General features: G+C 47.2%; 2 protein-coding genes across 2 annotated transcripts in view; both read left to right on the forward strand.

The window, feature by feature from the left end:
* Positions 1 to 22,332, forward strand: part of LOC147724242 (lectin-like) — a 1,164,867-nt gene that overhangs the window by 545,356 nt on the left and 597,179 nt on the right. The gene's annotated exons all lie outside the window — the stretch shown is intronic.
* LOC147724243 (lectin-like) overlaps positions 20,310 to 22,332 on the forward strand; it is a 91,590-nt gene continuing 89,567 nt past the window's right edge. The window contains exon 1 of the mRNA XM_086966980.1: positions 20,310 to 20,381. The gene's annotated coding sequence lies outside the window, so the exon portion shown is untranslated. The remainder of the gene's footprint in view (positions 20,382 to 22,332) is intronic.

Consider the following 22,332-nt stretch of genomic DNA (forward strand, 5'->3'; position numbering starts at 1 on the left):
ACTCAGAGTCGACCACCACCACCACATCCGAGCTGGCCCCGCCACCAGATGTTCCACCTACAAATTAGATTTAAGAATGTTAGATTACACCACTCACTAGTATTTGGTCTAGGAATGAAGAAATGTGAAAACAACAGAAAAAGTAATTGACTGTCTACTATAGTCTAAAGTAAAAATGTCCCTCCTTCCACGGAAGGCTGTTGTCTTGCTGCACTTTTTTGTCACAATTGATGAATGCTTGCTTAATTTTAACACACACCATTTTTCTCTGAACAGACAGAAGCTGGACTTTTAAGGACTAGAGCAACATCAACTTCAAAGCAGGTGAAAGCTCGGCTCGACCACAAGAAATGTGTTCCATTACTCACCAACTCAGCACCAAGCACTTTTCCATTTCCAGCTAACTTAATTTTAATATATGTGTTTACTTTTACTTTTAATAAAGCTTTTAAACTTGAATAGACTCTGTGGTTTTTGGTCCTCCAGACTAGAGTGACTGAGCGAAAGGTTTTGCAAATTTTGGCAAGGAGGAGTCCATGCCGCTGACACTACCAGGTTTATACAGTGTGCCAAACACGCCACTCTGAAATATTATTACTCTGGTGTTCAGTGTCCATAGTCCGGTTTGTGGAGAATTGCCCCTGCAACAGTAGTATTATGGATTGTGCTCCTATCTAAACACTATTTCGAAAAAATTTAATTAGGAACGGTTGGACAACAGTAGGTCCTCTATATTTAAATGAAAACTTACTGGGGCCAGCAAAGGAGCACTCGCCGCCCTGGCCTGCATCCTCCTCCTCTGGAGCCACAGCATCCTCCTGTTCCACTTCCTTCCGCTTGCCCCTGGGGGGACCTGACGTACACCATGAAAGAAAGAACAGAAAACATTGATGATTGCTGCTTGTCGATGTCCTTGTCAACCAAATCAAACATTTAGAAAGAACAAGAACCAACTATTTCAGCCAAAAAGAGGGCTACAAAGGAAGGACTGCACCTGAGCCTCTACTCTAGGGGCAGATTTACAAGCCCCTTGCAGCTCTTTTGCTCCGTTCTTGCGTCACTTTTGTGACGCAGCGCCACAACAAGAGAGGCTCCATGGTGTGGCGTATATTAACAACGTGACGCATATGGGAGATGCATCCCATTTCAAAGCCCTGCGCCATAAGGGAGCGTTCCAGCGCAAGGGAGGGCGTTCCTGCGCAGGAACGCATGCTAAAAGTGGCTATGGGGAATATATAAAATTTCAATCAGTCATTTAGGACAATGATGCGTCACTCAAACCCTGCACCTGCATGAAGCAGACGTACGGCTTGACGCAGCATTGCTGGAGCTGCGCCATCGTTGCGACGCAACTCCATCAATGAGCCGCCTTTACGGCACCGATGCGTAAACGCTTGGGTGACGTTTTGGGACCATGGTGTACCGCATTGTAAATACGGCGCACCATGGGTGGTGCTGGCGTGCCGCACACTTTGCAGGGATGCGCAGGTAATTGCAAATCTGACACTTAGGGGCATACTTACGAGTTCTGGGCTGCACACCTCCAGAGGTGCACCAGAACAAATGCGTAACGCAAAACTAACCTTGCGTCACGGCAGATGCGCCGCAATTACAATGCGGCACACCCTGGCGCAAGGGTAGGCAGATGCGTGACGCATCTCGTGACGAAAGAGGGGCGCATCTCGAGAGTCGCGTCGCAGGCGCGATGCAACTCTAGCAATGCTCAGGGCTGCACAATACTCAACATACCGCATCAGTCCTTACGCCTGCTTCAAGCAAGCAGGCATAAAGAATTGACATAGCAGCGTCGCGGAAGTGCCTGCGTTAAATCTTGTAGATTTCATGCAGGCACTTTTGCAAGGCGCACAGCTGCCTGACCGCCCTCCCCCCCCCCCCCCCCCCCCCCTGCGTGGGAACGCACCCATTGTGGGGCAGGCCCAGGCCTTAATGTGGCGCATCTCCCTAGATGCATCACGTTGTACATGACTCGCAGGGATGCGCCACGTTTACGTCGCTGTTGCGCCAGGTAAGGCAGCGTAAACGTGGCGCAAGGGGATTGTAAATCTGCCCCTTTGTGTCTAGCATTACGCAGTTCTGTAAAGTACACTCATACATTACTCAGCCCAATTAAATGAACACAAAGTAGAAAACAAATAAGCAGTGGCACCGCCACAGAGAAGGAGAGCAGTGCACCTGAAATGCACAGAAGATTTTGAAATATTAATTTACCTCTACTATCAATGTAATCGGGAGCATTATTGCTCTTTGTAAATACTTAAAACAAACATTTGCAATATAACACACAGAGCAGGGGAAAAAACAGAGTAGAGAGTGATGAAAAAATTGCTACTACTACTCACCAAGCCCGGGGACCTCCACTCCCAGCAGGTCGAGCAGGTCGTGCTCCCTGTCCAGGATATCCGTCCAGCGGTGGGTCACCTGGTTGTAGGTGCGCTGGACCCCCGAGATGTCAAACAGGGCCCGGCACACCTGCTCCCACCGCTTCAATCGCTCCTGGCAGTTGGTGTAGCCAGCAGCGATCCTGCCGCCTGCCGCGATGGTCCTAGGGAGGCGGCGCTGTACATAGAAAACAAGTGCGCCCACCTCCTCAGGGCTGAAGATCTCCCTGGACACCACCATTCCCGCCCTTAAACGACCACACGGGAGCCGGGCACGGGCTGCGGGGCCCGTCTTGGGCAGCTTCACTGCTGGCTTCACCATGGTCTGGGCAGGTGGTAACAACAAGGAGAAAAAATGAAAAAGAATAAGACTAGGGAAGAAGAAAATAAAAGTTTAAAAAAGTAGTTGAAAAGTAAACAAAAGTAGCCTAAAACACAAAAATATAAAGCTAGAAAACTAGAGGGATAGATAATAATTTAAATAGATTCAAAAAATATTATAACAAGCAAAGGATGGTTTCGGAAAGACACTCCTTGCTGATCCCCAGACCTTTCCCTCCATATGTCTACATAACCGTAGGTTCTCATTGCAGATTGCAGGACTGACCTAGACTTGGACAAAGCTAAGGATCGACTATTAGGGGATTTGTCCAAAGCTGGATTTAGGACGATATTAAAATCACCTGCTATAATAGTTGGCTCAGGAAAGGAGAGTAAATGTGAAAACATAGTCTCCATTACCGTAGGATCATCCTGATTCGACCCGTAGTATCCTAGAATTGTGGTTTGAGATCCCGCTATTACTACGGAGGCTATGGCCCATCTTCCTCCTGTGTCGACCTGCTGGGATATAAGCCTAGCTTTAGCTACTTTTTTAAAGATTATAGATACCCCTCTGATATTACTTGTCTGAGTAGTGGAAACCACAAAGTCTATCCACTTATTTCTTTTAAATAAATCAATCGACTCAGAATTTGTTAAATGAGTCTCTTGAAGAACAATGACCTGCGCATCCAGATCTCGTATATATTGCATAATTTTGTTTGCCCTTGGTTTGGTGCGCAGGCCATTAACGTTCCATGAGAAATATTTTATGTTAATCATCTTCAACATAGATATTTAACAAAAAGGATAAAAGAGAGAGGTAAAAAGATAAGGCTAGACCAACCCATACTTGTCTAAAGCTTGTTACATAAAGTGAGGACAACTAAAAACATAGCTAGAAACCTGGTCTTCTACACAATCCTTTTAGCAGGAAGAGAGATCTGCAGGAGATGGAAGGATTCCATCCCCCCTTCCCACGGGGACTGGCTGACATCAACGCTACAGACTGCACGCATAGATCTAGCCAGATCAGGAAACCAATGCAAAAGGACCTTTTGGCACTCCATTGTATGGTCTCAATAAAGATCCGGGTTTTTTTTTTTTTTTTTTTCCCCCGGGTCCAATGATTATACTACTATGGTGCCAACTCAATCATATCCGGTCATATCCCGGCCCTGGCCCAGCAGTAGGCCTCCCCATTGGTAGCCTAAAAGAATTTCAAGCTGAGACAGTTGCGGGATCTGTGGCTCTCCTCTCGAACGAAATGATTCCTTCCAGTTACTATACTGTGTAAACTCGTCTAATGCTTATTCTAAATGGCTTTCAAAAACCATGGTGGATATGAGGACAAAAAGAAAAATTAAAAAAAAAAAAAAAAAAAAAAAAACAAGCAAAGGATGGCAGAGATATAGAGAGGATTAGAAACACCACCTAGCCCAGACACAGGAATGAATGAAAAACAAGAGGGCGGCCCGATCACGTGAGCGTAAGTAAGTTTGCACGCGATTTCTCTCGCGAACTCTTGCGAACTTGTATTCGCAACGCGCTCATTCCGCGAGATTACACTTCGCGGGTGGAAACGGAAATACGTCACGCAAACAAAATGGCGGCGCCCATACTCGACCTTGGGGTAATTCGCACGAGTTCGCGGCTTCTACGGTCGATTTCGCACGACGCCGCGCCTCGCGAATAGCGCGAAATTACAGAAAAACGATTTTTGCAAAAGCAAAAGCAATGAGCTGGTGCAAAAGTTCAACCTCATCATTTGTAACCATTCCCTGTAGTGCTTCCTGAAGGGGCCCCCCAGAATTCGGTTAGGTTCCTGTTAAAAAAAATTACATTGCAACAAACAGGAAAAGGAAAGGAAAGGGAGCAGACAAGCAGGTGCCAGCCTTCATTAATGTCAGTTGGGTCAGGGCAGGTGTTGTTGTAATTTAATTTTGCAAAACTTAAAGCACTTAGCAGGTGTGCTTTGCTTTGCCACAATAATGTACACTCACTGGTCAACCAGAGGGTGCTGTGATGACACCGAGGGTGGCATGGGTGTGCCAGCCAGAGGGTGGCATGGGTGAACCAGAGTGCCAGTGTTGACAGAGGATGGCAGTGCTTTGCTTTGCCCCAATAATGTACACTGGTGAACCAGAGGGTGCTGTGATGACACAGAGGGTGACATGGGTGAGCCAGAGGGTGGCATGGGTGAACAAAGAGAGTGCCAGTGGTGACAGAGGGTGGCAGTGATGAAGAAAGGCTTGCAAACAGGCTGGGCACGTAGAAACAACAAGTTCGCAAAATTGGCGACCTGACAAGTAAGTTAGCAATTTGCGAAATTGCACAAAACCCTCGCGAACTTGCAGAACCCGTGCGAACACCCAAAAAAAAATCCGCAAAATCCGCGAGGATTCGCGGATTTTGCGGATTTTCGCAATCCGCAAATTCGCAAATCCGCAAATTCGCGGATTGAGAATCCGCAAAATCCGCCCAGGCCTAATTTAAAAGAGCACCTCAAGTCTATTGCGAAAGTCCATCTATCTATTGCAAGGCTCTTAAGTCACAACTTGATGCTTTCTCTTTGCCTCCAGGTGCTACGCTTATTCAGTATGTGGACGATTTGCTGGTGGCTGCTGATACGGAAGATGTGTGTAAGAGTGTGACTGTTGCGTTGTTGCGTCATTTGTCTACTCTACATCATAAGGTGTGTCCCTCTAAGTTGCAATATGCCCGCCAAGAGGTTACCTATTTAGGTCATCTCTTGTCGAAGAAGGGAAGGCGATTGACCCCGGAACGTATTCATGCTATTTCACAGATGTCTGTACCTACCACACAGAGAGAAGAGCGTGCCTTTTTGGGTATCACTTCCTATTGCAGGCGATGAATTTTTCACTTTTGGTGAAACCATTGCTGGCATTAATGTTGAAAGATACACCCCATCCACTCCCTTGGACGAATGAATGTCAGAAAAGCTTTGTTGACCTACATACTGCTCTGTGGTCTGCTCCAGTGTTGGGTACCCCGAATTATACCAAATCCTTTACACTGTACGTGCACGAGAGAGAGGGTTGCGCATTATCAGTTTTGACACAGCCATTTGGGGATAAGCAGAGGCCATGTGCCTATTTCTCCGCTACACTAGACCCAGTAGCTAAAGCTTTGCCCGGTTGCCTCAGAGCTACGGCAGCTACGGCGATTTCTATTAGACAGTCTGCCGGATTGGTGTTGGATAACACACTTATTGTTATGGTTCCACATGCAGTGGATACTTTGTTGAACAGGACAAGAACACAGCACCTCATGAGTGCTCGTTTGTCTGGATACGAGTTGACACTTCTAGCGAGTCATGTACATATCAAAAGATGTAACACGTTAAATCCAGCTACACTGTTGCCACTCCCAGATGAGGGAGACGTTCAAGAAAAACATGATTGTTTCCTTCGAATGGAAGAAGAAACGAAGGTTAGGATTGATTTAAAGGACACTCCGCTCAAGGACCCGGATGGGATCCTATGGGTGGATGGTTCTTGTTTTAAGCTTCCAAATGGGGAGACGACTTCTGCTTATGATGTCACCACCTTATGCACAATTGTTGAGACGGCACGTATTGGACATAATTCAGCCCAAGCAGCTGAATTGATAGCCGTAACTAGAGCATGCCTGTTGTCGAAGGGAAAGAGAGTGAATGTGTATACAGATAGTCAGTATGCATTTGGTGTTGCACATAGTTTTGGTAAGTTATGGAGGGAGAGAGGATTTTTTACCTCTCACGGGACAAAGATCCAGCATGGTCAGTTAGTGACTGATCTTCTTGAGTCACTTACCTTACCTGTACAGATAGCGATCATAAAGTGCAGTGCACATAAGAATGTCACAGACGATGTGGGCCATGGAAATGCGTTTGCAGATGAGGTAGCAAGAACTACAGCTAGAGACATCGCTAGTCGAATGTATGTGGCTGGTCCTGCAAATTGGGTTAGGGAAATTGGAATGTGTGAAGACACGATTGAGAGTGTGAAAACGATTCAGGGAGAGGCTACTGAGAATGAATTGAGGACGTGGAAAGAAAGTACGGGAATGTTAGACTTGACGGGTTGTTGGACGGAATTGTTGGAACATCAGCGATGGTTATTACCGGATGCATACGTATTGCCGGTTGTAACTATGGCTCATGGTCCAGCTCACATTAGCGCGAAAGGCATTTGTAAATTTTTGGCTCCTGTGTGGCAGAATGAAGGAATTCCGAAATGTGCAGAGAATGTGGTTAAGCATTGTATTGTTTGTCTAATGCATAACCCAGGAAAGGGTACCCCAACTCCGGCAGGTCATTTTGCTCCTCCGTCATATCCTTTTGAGGTGTTGCAGATCGATTACATCCATATGGCTCGATGCAACAACCTTAAGTATGTTCTGGTGGTGGTATGTGCCTTTTCCAGCTGGATGGAGGCCTACCCCTTGAAAAATAACACTGCTTTATCGACTGCTAAAGTGTTACTCAAAGAGTTCTTCCCCAGATTTGGTTTGCCGCGAGTTGTCTGGAGTGACAGCGGAAGTGAATTTGTGGGTCAAATTATGCAAAAAGTGTGTTCTGGTCTTGGTATTAGATAGAAATTTCATGCGTCAAACCATCCACAGTCAGCAGGTTTGGGTGAGTGTTATAATGGTACACTCAAGCTTAAACTAGCTAAGATTCAAGCCAGTACCGGTCTTGCTTGGCCAGATGCCTTACCCCTAGCTCTTTTGTCAACCAGAACTATTGTGCACTCTCGTATGGGACTTAGCCCGTATGAAGTGGTATTCAGACGCCCAGCTAATATCTGGGGTGCCCCTCATCCCCAAAAATATTCTGATATACCATATCCTTTGTTGATTGATTATTTACATGATTTGACTATTAAATTAAGTATTATTCGTCAACAGGTACAAAGTGCTTTGCCAGAGGCTTCCACAGACCCAGGTCACACCATTTTGCCCGGTGACTGGGTCTGCACCAAAAATTTGCAGCGGACTAAGAACCTGGAGCCTCGTTAGTCTACGCCTACGCAAGTTTTGCTCGTCACCCGCACTGCTGTGAAAGTGGTCGGCAAACGAAACTGGGTGCGTGTTGTGCACTGTAGAAGGTGCCACTGCCACTACCCTTTGACCAGTGGATTCGCAGTGGTGTGAGAGAATCAGACACAGCAGCGGTTCCTTGTTTTGTGCCTTTCAGTGATGCTCAAATTTATGGGACTCAGTCTGAAAAAGCAGATGATGATATTCTTCAAGCCGCTGTGCCTGCGCACCTTCGAATAGACACTACCAAGCCACAAACTTTGTTCAAGGACCAGACCGTGCCGAGCAAAACATACTACAACCTGAGGCCGAGAGCTAATCAGAGGACTGAACACTTTGAACACTTTTCTTTTCTCTTTATTGCTCAGAGACATTCTTTTGGGTCCTTTTGACCTTTTTGTTTTGTGATATTTAGTATTAGATATGCCATCTGTCTCCGTCGCAGGGTCACAGTAGGAGACTCAGACTGTAACCTGGTTTTTGTTCTTCTAGCAAGTGGCTAGTGCCTCAGGATATACAGAAGTGAGTAGCTGAGTGATTGAGGTAGATTGCCGTGAGCAACATTTTTTTAGATAAAAATGGATGGCACAACAACCGTAGGTAGGGAAAATAGGAAGCAGAAAATGAGATTGAAATATTGTAAGTTATTGCGTAGTCGATTTGGTGTAACTTTGTGTGTTTTTATGTTTTTGTGTATTTTATTAGCCTGCATAGGTTGGATTGTACATATTTTGCAACCAAAACATGTCACCAATTCTACGACTTCTTTGCCTTCTCGTCTTTCTGTCTTCTCACATAAAATGCATTCTCTACCCCCTCATGAACAGATAAGGAGAGCTGAATATATGAACAATACGTTCATTCAGTTGCTGCACCAACATCATTCGGCTATTAATATAACTGACTGTTGGGTGTGCAGACTTATGCCACACAATACGAAGAAGGGGATACCATATTTGGTTCTTCCCTTTTCATATGAAGGTTCAGCCTGGGCTTACCTGACTATGTTTTCAGCCGCATACCATAACAGACTTAGAAGCCCTGTGAAGACTTCTGGGAATGGATTGGACTTTAGCCATAGCTCCTTGATTAAAGGTATAGTGGTTATGGCTAAGATAGTGGAGAAGAGCAAGATTCCGTTAGATGAGAAGAGGGCTTATAAAGGATGGAATGTTACCCACTATGTTTCTAGCCTTGGTGACAAAACTAAAAAGGGTGAGTCTTCTCCAGTATGGACTGTACTCCATCAATGTAATCTTTGTCTCCAGATTAATAGTAAGAAAGCTGACACCAAGCAAAGGTGTTTGTACACTTACATCTTCTCGTCCCTTGACTTCCCTCCGTTGGTTCCGTCTCCAGGAACATATTTTGTTTGTAGTGATAGAGCTTATACATGGCTCCCTTCTAACTTTTCTGGAACCTGTTATGTAGCTTTCCTTCTTCCCCCTACATATACGGCTCCGTCAGACCACCACAGAGTTAGATACAGTCGAGGTATATTTGATGCCAAGGACACGGCAGGACAAGAGGGAGGAGACTTCCTTAAAGGATTCCTTCCCTTTTGGGGCCCCATGGTCAACAGCAGAAACATCAGGCAATTGACTTGTGTGGTTGAGACCACTATTAATGTTACTGCAGGTGCGATAGGTAACGTTACAGCAGAGTTTCAGGCTGACCGTCTTATGACGTTGCAGAATCGAATTGCGCTAGATGTGATCTTAGCAGACCGAGGAGGCGTCTGCTGATTGATCGGATCTAGCTGCTGCATTTATATTCCAGGCGATGCTCCGGCAGTATACCAGGCCATTTCCAAATTGTATACTATCTCCAAGCTGATTCATCAGGACGAAGGGGATTGGTCCTTTATGGGATGGTTTTGGGGAATATTGTCAACTTGGGGATGGAAGAGCTTAACGTTCCTTGGAGCAATTTTGGCCATCATAGTCTCTTGTTGTCTATGTGTCCAATGTGGTCCCGCAGTGTGCGGCCTGTTGACTACTTTATGTGTTCCACAACCTGCAACTCAGAGAACAGAGAATATTAGGATGATGATGCAGCAACAGCTTGACGATTTTATGAACATCGATGCTGATTCCGACTCAGAGTAGCATGAGTTGGTTTGTTTTTACCTGAGTAATGGCAAAAGGAGGGCCTGAGGTTCTGTAAATCACGAATTTGTTCGTGCTCAGCTTCCATTTTGTGATCGCCGCCATTTTGTGTTGCCCTCACTCAGGCAGCGCGGCGAATGCGATGTTTCTGTCATTTCTGCATTTACGTGTCAGGTGGCTTCTATGCCTATGTTTGCTAACAAGTGTCAGGGTCTGGCCGAGTACACTAATTCCTGTCTGAGCTGATTAATCCCCATCCGGACTGTCTGTTGGTTCACACCATTCTTTCCTCCAAGTTATCTTATCTGCTGTCTTTTGCTACACGTCTCGTGCATTCTCCTGTTTCACGATTGTCCTTCTTCCACATACAGCTGTGTTTTCTCTACTTGTAAATCGGATTGTGTGGATTCATTTGTAATTTACTTAAGGGGTCGAGTGACAAACATAACCGGGAACTTGAGTTGCATCGGACTTAAAGTATTGTTTGTAACGTTTGCTTATGTCTCATGCTCTTGTTTGATTGCATTTTGCATTGTATTGTACCATATATAAACCTGTGCGCCACGGAGTTAAGTGGCAGTCTCCTTGGAACCTCGGCATACCAACGACTTCTAAGACCACTGTACTAGCTGCAGCTAATAAATACTATCTTCGTTGCCAGACGAAGAGTCTGTGTCTCTGTTTCTGACAAGGCAGGTGAATCCCGGGGATTTCAGGCGTACCCTGCGCCGCCGGGCCTTAAGGCTGCGGTTCTCTAGTCAACAACGCCGGGAAATACCACCGAGCTGGCGATGGGGCATTACCCAACCAAGAGAGGCACACTGAATACAAACCATGGTCAGAGACAGCTATGGGGAAAATCTTGGCCTCCCTAAAACTGCCCTGAAGGGACTGGCTGGCGAACATATGATCCAGTCGGGAATAGGAGTGGTGAACGTGAGATAAGAAGGTGTCATCTCGGGTCTGGGGGTAGAGGGCGCGCCATGTGTCCAGGAGGCCTAAGTCTTGAAACAGCCCCTGAGTGTCAACGGAAAATAAACCCATGTCCGAGCATCGGGTGTGTGTGCTATCAAGTTCTGGGTGCCACACTAAGTTGAAGTCCCCCATAATTAATAGCGGTCCCTCGGCAAAGTCTGTCACCTTACCCAGGAGAGTGTGCAGGAATCCCCTCTGCCCCGTGTTGGGGGCATAGAGTGTCACAAATGTACATAATTTCCACTTCAGGCGTCCCTTGACCATGAGCCATCGCCCGTCCTTGTCGCTCTGAACTCCTAAGGGCTGGAACTGGGTATTAGAGCGAAACAAGAGGGCCGTTCCCTTATGCTTGGTAGCTGCTGAGGATTTATAAATACGTGGGGATTGCTTATGTTTCAAACGAGAATCTTCAGATCTAAGTAAATGAGTCTCCTGTAGGGCCACTACATCAAGGTGGTGAGACAATATATATTTCCAGACTTTCTGTTGTTTTTGAGGGGAGTTGAGCCCCTTGACATTCCATGTACCGACGGAAATGGGCATCGCAGGGCAGAACCTGTGTAGCTTCTCAACAAATAGCCCACCAGCATAACCCAAACCAGTATTATGTTGTCAGCCCACCTTCCCCTCCATGTGAGCTGGTAAGATCTCAAGTGGTGTAAGGTGCCCAAGATCCCCCCAAACCATAGAAGCAGCCACTCTCACCTCTCATCACCCTTCTCCCGCCTCCGGGACTCCACGCCAGCTTCCTATCTTGAAGAAACAAAACAGAGCAGCAACCATCATCTTCCCCCCCTCACCCCCTAACTCCCCCTCAACAGTCCCAAACATAACAAGAACCCAAAACAAAAAACAAAAACCATCATTGAGTCATAGCATGGGGCAAAACTGCCCCCGCATGGATCAAAGGGGTACAACGGGTCCTGGGACCCAGTCCACACACCACTATAGCGAGAGCATAGTGAAAGGTCCATGGGCAGAAAACACTCATATTATGTCCCCGATGTCGCAGTGCTGAGGCTCTCGATCTAGCTATGAAGCTCTTGGCCGCACTGCTATAAACCAGACCGGGAGAAGGAGTTGGTCCACTGCTCCCTCTAAGGAAGAGCCTCGCTCGACGACATGGCACTATCCGTCAGGTAGCAGTACACCACCATAATCACCGTTAACGTGAGTGATTCCATTTTCTTGTATACTGCGACCAGGTCGTGGCAGAGGGCACTCTCCCAGAAGCAGTCCCAGGAACCCCAGCTGCGGAGTCTCCCTCCTCCTCCGGGAGACCAAGGATGTGTAGGCCATCTTTCAGGTCGGTGACATGGTGTCTTTTGTTGTGGAGTTCAAAGCTGAGGCCAGTGATATTTGACTCCATCCTCCTGTAGCTTGGTAGTAACCGGCTGCAGTGTTTGTCTCTGCAACAGAGTAGAAGGGGCGATATCTTGAAATATGGCACATGAAAAGTTCTGAAAGGAGATGGTATCCTTCGCCCTGGCCGCCTGCTGAACCGCCTCCTTGGTTTTGTAAGAGTGGAACTTCGCCAGGATGTCTCGCGGTTTCTTCCGTTCACCCCTTTGGAGGGGGCCCACCCTGTGGACCCTGTCCAGCTTGATCTTGAGCACTTTGCGGTGTAGTACCTCCGCAAAGAGGACCTCCATGAACGCTTCTAAGTCTGGTCCCTCAGCGCCCTCCTCCAGGTTTTTGACGCGGATGTTCTCCCATTGAGCGTGGTTTTCCAGGTCCTCAGTTTTCAGCTGTGTTTGCTGGAGCTGTTCTTTAAGAAGGAGGACGTCCCTCTGACAATCAATCGCTAGTTTCTTGTGGTCCTGGTGTTGTGACTCGAGGTCGAGGGCCCTGGTGCCCACGGAGTCTACATCTCGCTGAAGGGAGGTCAAGCGTTCTGATAGGTCCGAGCGTAGTTGATCGATAGACGATTTGACGTCCTGGCCAAGCTCATTACGTAGCTCAGATTTGAAGTCCTTGAGCATAGACTGGATGGCCGCCTTAGAGAGGGCCATGGTTGACTTTTCCGAGGTACTCCTAAGAGCAGGTCGATCAGCCACAGCAGCGAAGAAATCCAAAACCTTGCCTGTTCCTTTGTTCGTGTTTTTCTTTGGCGGCATAGGGGAGTAGCTTCACACTGTTAGATAGCCCCGAGGATTCCAGGGGGACCCTCTCTGCAATTGGAGGGCCAGAGGGGGGCCCGTGCTGCATTCAGAGGTAGCGTCACTCACTCGCCTAGTGGGGCCCTGTCGCGGCGATGCGAGCAACCTCTCCTGCCGGGCGTGTGGACTTCTCAGTTCTCTCGTGAGGCCGCAGACCAAAGACCCCTCCAGATTCGTGGCCACTTGAGTGACGGTAGCTCTGCTCAGTCTTTCCAGGACATCTGAATCACTAGCCGGTGTTGTGGATTCACTAAGGCCACCCCTTAGCTCCCCCGCTTGGTGCAGGTCACCCTTTAACTTGCCGCATAACCGGTACCCTGTCCTGTCATGCCTGAGCTGCCGAGGGGGGTCAGCATACCATGAAGCTCACCGCCATTTCATACCGTGTTGCCGGCCGCCATCTTGGGGACAGGCATCCGAAGTGACTCTCCTGGTGGGTGCCGCATTAGCCTCTTCCCAGGTCTCATGCCAGTCTTAGGTTAGCCCCTCATCCGCCTCCTCTCCGAGCCACATCGGGGTCGCTGGTGGAATTTAGCGCGCGCTGAGGTCCCTCGCAGTTTCAGAGCTTCCCTCCGGCCACCATTTTGAGGTCAGGCAGCTGGTGGACTGCTCCCTGTGGGTGACGAGTGAGCTATGGGGCTTCACAGGCGGCCACAACTCACCCCCTGTACCTCCGCCGCCTGTATGGTGAGCGCGCACTCCTCAGCGGCCCCAGCATTTGCCAGTCGCCGTCGCCGGTCACCTCTCCTGAGCCGCGCCGGCCGCCATCATGCCTCCGAGGACTCGACGCTGGTAGAAGTAGGTAAAGCAAGTTCCTGTGGCCTTAAAAACGCGCTAGCGAGCCATAAGTTTGTGCCTCTGTATTCCTGCAGTCCGTGGGCGGTCGAAGAGCTCTGTTCTGCCCAGGATTGCCGCCAGTAGAATTCAGGAAGCGGTACGTGGACCGGGAGCCGAAGCAGGTCACATCTGCTCAGCCATCTCGCCCAGCCACGCCCCAATTCTGTCATTTTAATGTGTGCTGCTTCATGCAGCACACATGAAAGTTACAAAATGGCATGTTTTTTAAAGGTTTGTTTATGTACAGGAACGAACACCTTCCTACTCATAAACAAACCATGGCATTTTGCTTTTTCCATGTGTGCTGCACAAGACAACACACATGTAAAAAGCAAAAACGAGGAGAAATCATTCACTTCTACCTGTTTCACCAACTTAAGACCAGGGTTTTCCTGGTCTTAAGTTTGGCGCTTCCTCCTATGTACGCCACCCTTGTCCATAGGGGGTAGCGTCAAAATTAATGGGTGTTGCGGTGCAACGCTCACCGCAACACCCACTTCCCATCTCTTTCACGCTAACCATGGCGTGAAAGGGGGCCTTATGTACATAGCAGCGTAAAGCCACGTTAAGTGTCTTAACCCTACCTTATGCATAAGGCGCAGCCCCTATCACCAATGCAACGTCTGTAAAAGTGACACTGTGTTGGTGAAAGGGGCTTGTACATATGCCCCTGTGGGACCTTATCCCAGCACATGTGAGACTTAAAACATGTAGACAAAGCTGTAGGTTTGAAATGTCGGAAAACACAGGGGGATATGTAAAATGAAGGGGCGGAGTGAGTCGTTAGCCTCCTTGGCTTAACGACAAGCTCCACCACTCCAGAAACGCATGGCTGCACCATATTTACAAGAATGTGGTGCAGCCTTGCACCAGACTGCAATGGTGTCTGTGTGCAGGGGAGGATTGATTATGTGTAGGAAGGTGTCCATTCCTGGACATGAACAATCCTAAAATGCCATTTTGTAACTTTCATCCAGCACACATGAAAGTTACAAAATGGAATTGTTTAAAAAGGTTTCTTTATGTACAGGAAGGGACACCTTCCTGTACATAAACAAACCATGGCATTTTGCTTTTTCCGTGGGTGCTGCACAAGGCAGCGCACATGGAAAAAGCAAAAACTAGGAGAAATAATGTATTTCTCCCGATTTTCCTGGTCTTAAATTTGGCGCGGCCTCCTATGTACGCCACCCTTGTACATAGGGCGCAGCGTCAAATACAATTGGTTATGCGGTGGAACGCCCACACCAAAACACCAACTGCACGCCCCTTTCACGCTAACCATAGCTTGAAAGGGGGCCTTATGTTCAAGGCAGCATTAAGCCACGACGTTCCCATAACGATGAGCCTCTTGTCTACACTTGGAGGTAGTCCTGCATTTGTGGTGTCCAAAGAAACGGTGAATTTCATGCTGAGAGACAAGCTCAAAGCAGCAGCAGACCAGAAAATGAATAGGGATAAAAGAAGGACTATTCATGAATTTTAGATAGACATCAAAATATTGTCAATATTAATGTTAATACATTTAAATTTTTGCTCACAATATTTATACTTTATTGCAAAACTGAGCAGAAATTGAAATCACTGTAAAGGCTGCTTTGATAAAAAACAAAAACTGCGAACTTCAAGAACTGCATTTTACCCCTTACAAAAAATAGAGGCCAGCGCAGATAAAATCACTCAGGCTGAGCTCTAGTGTGAATGTGTGAAACCACTGGCACTGCTCACCTGCCCTTCCACAAGTCTAATGATGAAAATTGTTTTCCACTGCTGTATCTCTATGCATTTCATTTTGCTTGTCACAAAGATAGATTTAGGAGGAGCAAGCGGCACTGCTCACTTGCTCTGCAGTCAGCCTAGACTATAGTAACTGTGGGGTTGGCTGCCACTCGAGACCCCTGTACAGCGGATTTAGCGCTGCAGCGGGCGAGGCTGGGCTTGATTGAACTGCCGCCTTCCTCGCGGAGCACAGGCCACGCCCACTCACTTAGGCCACGCCCCTTTTCGTCAGCATACTTAAAGCGCTGATAACTAGCGCTGCTGGACTTCACTAATCTCCTGAGGCACAGCCGGGAGCCACGTTTTTCTTGCTCTTTTAAAATTTGAACTGTTTGCAATACTTTTAATCCTTGTTTACTTGCCTTCCACTCGAGACCCCTGTACAGCGGATTTAGCGCTGCGGCGGGCGAGGCTGGGCTTGATTGAACTGCCGCCTTCCTCGCAGTGCACAGGCCACGCCCACTCACTTAGGCCACGCTCCTTCCTACTCCGCTCCTTCATCAGCATATAGGATGTGCCCATACCGGAAGTGCAGCGGACGAGCGCAGCGGGCGTGCCGTTTGCGCGCCGAAGGCGCGCCTAAGGCAAGCCCGTCCGCGACCATACGCGGCCCGGGGCCCGTCTCCCTGGTCAGACCACCATAGACCGGGGTGGGATGGTAACCTATACGACGCAGGCGCTACTACATCTGCGCAAGGTGCTTCCGCCGGAATGCTCACACACGCTGCACGTGGAGCAATGGTCTTTGAAGTGTGAGGGTTGTGGCTACACTATCCACAGAGACCGAGAGACGGGTAAGGATGGTAATGAACTGTCTGCCTTACTATTGAACTGTCGATCGTTGAAACGTCATAGCTTGAACATTTATGACATGCTGATGGATGACAATCCTGACTTGGTTTTCTTGACAGAAACATGGTTGGATGAGCAATCCCTCCCTGACATTATAGAGGCCCTTCCTTCCGGCTATAACATTCTCCAAATCAATAGAGGGATCCAGAGGAGTGGGGGATAGCTATTGTCCATAAAACCGAGCTGCCATGTTCTCTTGAACCGGTTGCCATTAAAAACTGTGAAGTTTGGCTATTTTCAATCTCGGTTGGCCCTAACTGCACCATTAAGGGCTACCTTATCTATCGCCCTCCTGGTGTGGCTACTGCGTTCATTGAGAGTCTCCTGGAGGCTCTAACGCAATCTGCTTTACGCCATAATAAGTTCATGATTGTAGGAGACCTCAACGTGCATTTAGATGATGTCAACTGCCGTGAGGCTGTATCCTTGATCAATTTGCTCAGAGCTCTGATGTTTATTTTGGCCGATAATAGAGCCACTCATCAAGCGGGGCATTTGCTGGACCCAATCTTTGTAAATTGGTAAGATATAAGCGTATCTGCCCCGATTAAGATCTTGTGGTCGGATCATTATCTGATCCCTTTTAAACTTGGAAGACTGCCCAAAAGGGTGTCTATACAGAAACCCCCGCCATTAGGCGCAGGGACTGGAGGAAATTCAGTCACGATGTCTTCAGTCAAGCCCTAGGCCAGGAACCCCCAAAGCTCAGCGGCAACTTGGTTGAGGCTTGCAGGATGTATGATGATTGGGTTGAGGGTGCACTGGATAAAGTTGCCTCCTGGACTCAAAAAGCTATGGCACGGAGCACGAAATCCGCCCCGTGGTTTACCGCCGAGCTGCGCGCCGCCAAAACTAAATGTAAGACTTTGGAGCGTAGATGGAGAGCGGAATATGCCCCCTCACTACGGGAAGTCTATAAGAGTGGATTAAGGTCCTATCACAGTCAGATTAGGAAATCTAAAAGAGATCACTATAACAAAAGGATTGACTGCTCAGATAACACATCTAAAGAGCTCTTTATGATTTTGAAGGAACTCTCCGCCCCTCTAGCAAGTTCAGAGGAAGCCCCCCCCTCGACAGAGTCATGCAACGAGATTGCAGACTTCTTTGTAGAGAAGGTAGAAAAGATCTATGCATCTTTTCAGATTAACTCAGAACCCACAAATTCGCCAGATCCTACCTGTGAGAAACAGGATATGAAAAAACTCAGGGAGTTTGTGGCCCCCCGAGCAGAGGAGCTAATTAACATTTTATTAGACATTCACTCTGGCTCCCCCTTGGATGCGGTCCCAGCGAGGATTCTTCGCAATCATCTTCCCCAGGTAGCAGAGCACATAGGTAACATGGCCTCACTTTCCTTCCATGAATGTCTAGTTCCGGACAACTGGGAATTGGCCCAAGTCGTCCCGATAAAAAAGAAAGCACACATTAGCATGACACAACTGGACAACCTTAGACCTATCTCCCTCCTTCCCTATTGTGCGAAGGTAGTAGAGAAATTGGTTAACCGACAGCTGGTGAGCTTTGTGGAGGAAAATAAGCTCCTCCACTCGTCTCAATCGGGATTCAGGGCCAAACATTTGACTGAGACCGCCCTTCTTCTATCCACGGAACTGTTGCGGAGTAGGGCTGATGAGGGTCACACGGCCGCACTGGTCCTATTGGACTTAAGTGCGGCGTTCAACACCGTATCGCACTCCGTATTACTGGACCGTCTGAGGGAGAAGGGAATAACCGGTCCTGCTCATGAGTGGTTGATCTCCTTCCTCAAGAACAGGAGATTTCAAGTGCACTGCCCACCATGCAAATCCAGTATAAGATGTCTTAGACAAGGGGTTCCACAGGGCTCAATTCTGAGCCCCACGTTATTCAATCTGTACATGGAACCCCTTGCCAAACTGGTGGAGTCATATGGTGTTGCCATAGTCTCTTACGCAGACGATACACAACTGGTGATCAATCTGTCCCGTGATCCAGTTGTGGATGCTGAGAAATTCTCGGCCTGCTTGGTGGCACTTGATAGGTGGATGAAGCATAACTATCTCCGCCTCAATGGTAATAAGACGGAAGTTCTTATCGTTGGTCCCTGTCCTTCCATCTGGACATCCGCCTGGTGGCCCGTAGAACTGGGCCCTGTCCCTGCCACGGTGGACACAGTCAAAAACCTTGGCATACTTCTTGATTCTAACCTAGCCTACACTAATCATGTTGGTAATGTTGCTGGCAGATGCTATGGCATTTTGAAGGTCCTGAGGAAAATCCTTGTCCTACTGCCTCCCAGCACCAGAAAAACAATGGTACGTGCCTTGGTCACCTCCCATTTGGATTATGGGAATTCCCTACTATGTGGACTCAGTAAAAAAGGCCTAATACAGTTGCAACGCATCCAGAACGCAGCTGCCAGGCTTGTCCTGAACCTCCCTAGGAGGGCCTCTGGGAAACATGCTTTGCGTTCCCTGCATTGGCTTCCAATAAAGGAACGCATCAAATTTAAAACCATGTGCATTACCCATCGCATAGCTCACAAAAAAGCACCTTCATATCTCCAGGATTTGCTTCCAATCTATCGTCCTTCGCGCCTTCTTAGGTCGATGGGCAGCATGCTATTAGTGGTTTCCCGGATCCACAGAGCAAGGATGGGAGGACGGTCCTTTAGTTGCCTGGCCAGTAAAGATTGGAATGACCTGCCCATCGAACTGAGGATGGAACCGTCTGAAGCAAGGTTCAGACAGAGGTTGAAAACCCTTCTCTTCCCCAAGGCATAATTAGTTTAGTTTTCCCTCCGGCCCTAGTGATCCTCCTCCCTGAACTAAGCTGATGCGATGATGAGTGAGATTTTCAGCGCGGGGACGCACTGTTCCTTGTGCAACCATGCGCTTAACAAATGTCATTAATAAAATAATAATTTCATTGGAATGTAGGGACGCTTCTCAACCTATGAATTACAATTGGAGCAATGCATAGGTGGATTGATGAACCTTATGCTCTAATGAACCAGCTGACCAATGAGACCTGTAAAGAGGATACTCCACGGGCAGATCCAAAATTTGACTGACACTTCAAACAAGCAGTCGTGAAGCAGACTGACACATTAGAAACCAATGGCTGGTGGAGGAGTCTCAAAGCCCTTATCTCTATATGTGTTGTGTTCATGACATAATCTCTAGAAAACAATGCTGTGGCAAAACAAATATTAGACAAAGATGCTTGCTGAGCCGCTAGAGGTTTGATGGATTTAACACGTCACTGCAATCAAAACGTAATCAACAAATGATTGGAAATCAATTGAAATGACGTTGTAATGTGTTTCTTTAAAGTTTAATGTGTTTCTTTAAAGTTTAATCTGTGAACACCTAGATGGATGGAAGTGAGAAATATGAGGTTTTGAAAAATAGACATAATAGCACACAGTACCCAGTAAATACGATAATAACGGACATAAAAATGACACAATCACTGATATGATATAAATATCACTACCAATGATTTGATCCATGATATCACATTTGACACCATCAGTGAGAGGTTGCTCCATGCAGGAGACGTGGAAAAAGGATTGAGCTATAAGAAAGGGAAATGAGAAAAAAGAAAATGAATGTGCCTGGTGTTTTCTACAACATGGGATATCTTGTGTTCAGTCAGTTGGTCAAAGAAAATGAAATGAAAGGTGAGAATATTTGCATGAATATTTGCATGGAGACGTCTAGAAATATTTGGTGGCACAGGGCCAAAGGTATGCTCTTCGTGTTCCCTCTGGCGACAAGTTTATTGATCAGTTTTATTCTTTTCAGTGATTGGCTGGTGAACGAGAGGTGTGGCTGATGTCACTTAATAAAAGCCCTTCGACCATGAAGCTCTGAACAGACGGGATCTTCTCTTCCAAAGGTTTTCTTTCTCCAAATTACAAGGTAAGAGAACGGGTTTGCATTGACACAAGAATTGTGTAAGTATGCCACGGGGCTGTTTTTTTACAGATGATTTTCTACTTTTACTCTATTCGTGCTCCTTGTACAACACTTTTATCATCTTTACTTTTTACGAACACGCTGTCACATCACTCTTTGCCTGTTACAAGGGAAAGTCATCAGCACCATAATTATTCGGGTGCGACCTTACAATGCCCTCAGACACAACCAGCAGACAGCGTGAAAAGCAACACCCAAAGCAAACCCCAGCTGTCAAAGACCTGACAGGATGACGAGCCTTCAGTCCTCTTTCCTTCTGTGTTCCACGGAACTGCCATTCATTACCAGAGTGACTGTTTATTACCAGAGGGACTGTTTATTACCAGAGGGACTGTTTATGTATTGCGCTTCTGGCGGTGGGTGCAGGGAAGCAGGGCTTTATTTACGTTTCCACACTTTCTAAATCACGTAGCTAGTTTAGATCTGAAATTGATGCATGTCCAAGTGCTGTGAATATGTTTGAAAAAAAGGGCGTTTTCAGGTTCAAGCCATGGATCTAAACTGACACTGTATATCACCAACATGTAGATTATAATCAGAGGCCGCAAGAGACCAAAGATTTCAGAGAGGTGAGAGGGGGAGTAGGGTGATAGTGTGCTCGTGCATTATAATAAACAGAGATTCACATTACCGACTTGTTACACATCATGTCCCGGTGCCATTCCTCATTACTTACCTTTTGACCCTTTAAACCTCCATATTTAACCAGTGTGTAGAAAGGAGAATAACCATAAACACACATAAAGGCCAATTTCGTTAACAAAAGTGCCTTGTTGTTACAGACCCACGCCTTGTATATTAAGAAAGAAATGCCACCGTAATTACAAGTAGTCGAAGAGAAGGATACTGGACTTCCATCAAGACCCCCTAGCTGCAGAGTCCAAGTGAGCCTCATGGGGATCAGTGAGAGGACAGGGGCCTCGGCAGGATCTGTACAGAGATCTGAGGTTGAGTGAGGCAGGGCTAAAGGGTTCACTACAATAGAGAAAACGTAGCACTGAGAGGGCGAGAGATTAGGAATGGGAAGTATGCATGTTCATTGACCTGTGAGTGTTGTGTCACAGAAGCTGCAATGGTTGTGAGGAGAAAGAGAATGGTTATAAGAATAAGAGCGTAATTTAGAGGGTGGCACAAGGGTCACTCTATCGCAAACGTGACGGATATAAGTGCTTTATATCCTATGGCCTTTTGCAGTAAGGAACACTTTTGTGAGGGAGTGACACATTTGCCAAACTTTAAATGAGGCCTAGAGGACCAGATGTACGACCATTGGCAATTGCGACTCGCAAATTGCGCCAAATTGCGAGTCGCAAATTGCGCGTCACAATTGCCAATTTAAACTGTCTGAGACACTGTTTGCGATTCTCAATGGGGTAGAAAATTGCATGCCTTATGCATATTAATGAGGCTTTTGCTATTTGTGACCCCATTGGGAATGGTGAGCACTCCCAGGGATGGTGGCCTGCTGGGGTCAGCTGACCTCCATGTCTGGGACTGCTTTTAAATAAAGCAGTTTTTTTAGTTGAAATACAGTCCGTTTTCCTTAAAGGAAAACACAATGTATTTTTTTTTTAAATGAAACCTTTTTGTTTCATTTTTAGGTCGAGCATTTGAGACCTCGTATATATATTTTAGTATTTTAGTATGTATATGTACTTGTTAGATGGGGACCCGGAGGGTCGGCCGAATACAGGGGGAGAGGCCTCCGGTGAGGGCCGTCTTCGGCGATCGTACAGACAAGTAACTTCCCCCCCACAGATGGACACCACACAAGGATGAGTTCAACACACTTTATATACGGATCTTGAGGCAAGGTGATACGATACAGTGGGGTCAGGACACGAGGATCCTCCCAATTCTAGTCTCTGTAGGGGAAAGGGGTAGCGGGACAGTC

This window comes from Lissotriton vulgaris, chromosome 4_1 (assembly GCF_964263255.1).
Source record: "Lissotriton vulgaris chromosome 4_1, aLisVul1.2, whole genome shotgun sequence".
In the NCBI taxonomy this organism is placed as follows: domain Eukaryota; kingdom Metazoa; phylum Chordata; class Amphibia; order Caudata; family Salamandridae; genus Lissotriton; species Lissotriton vulgaris.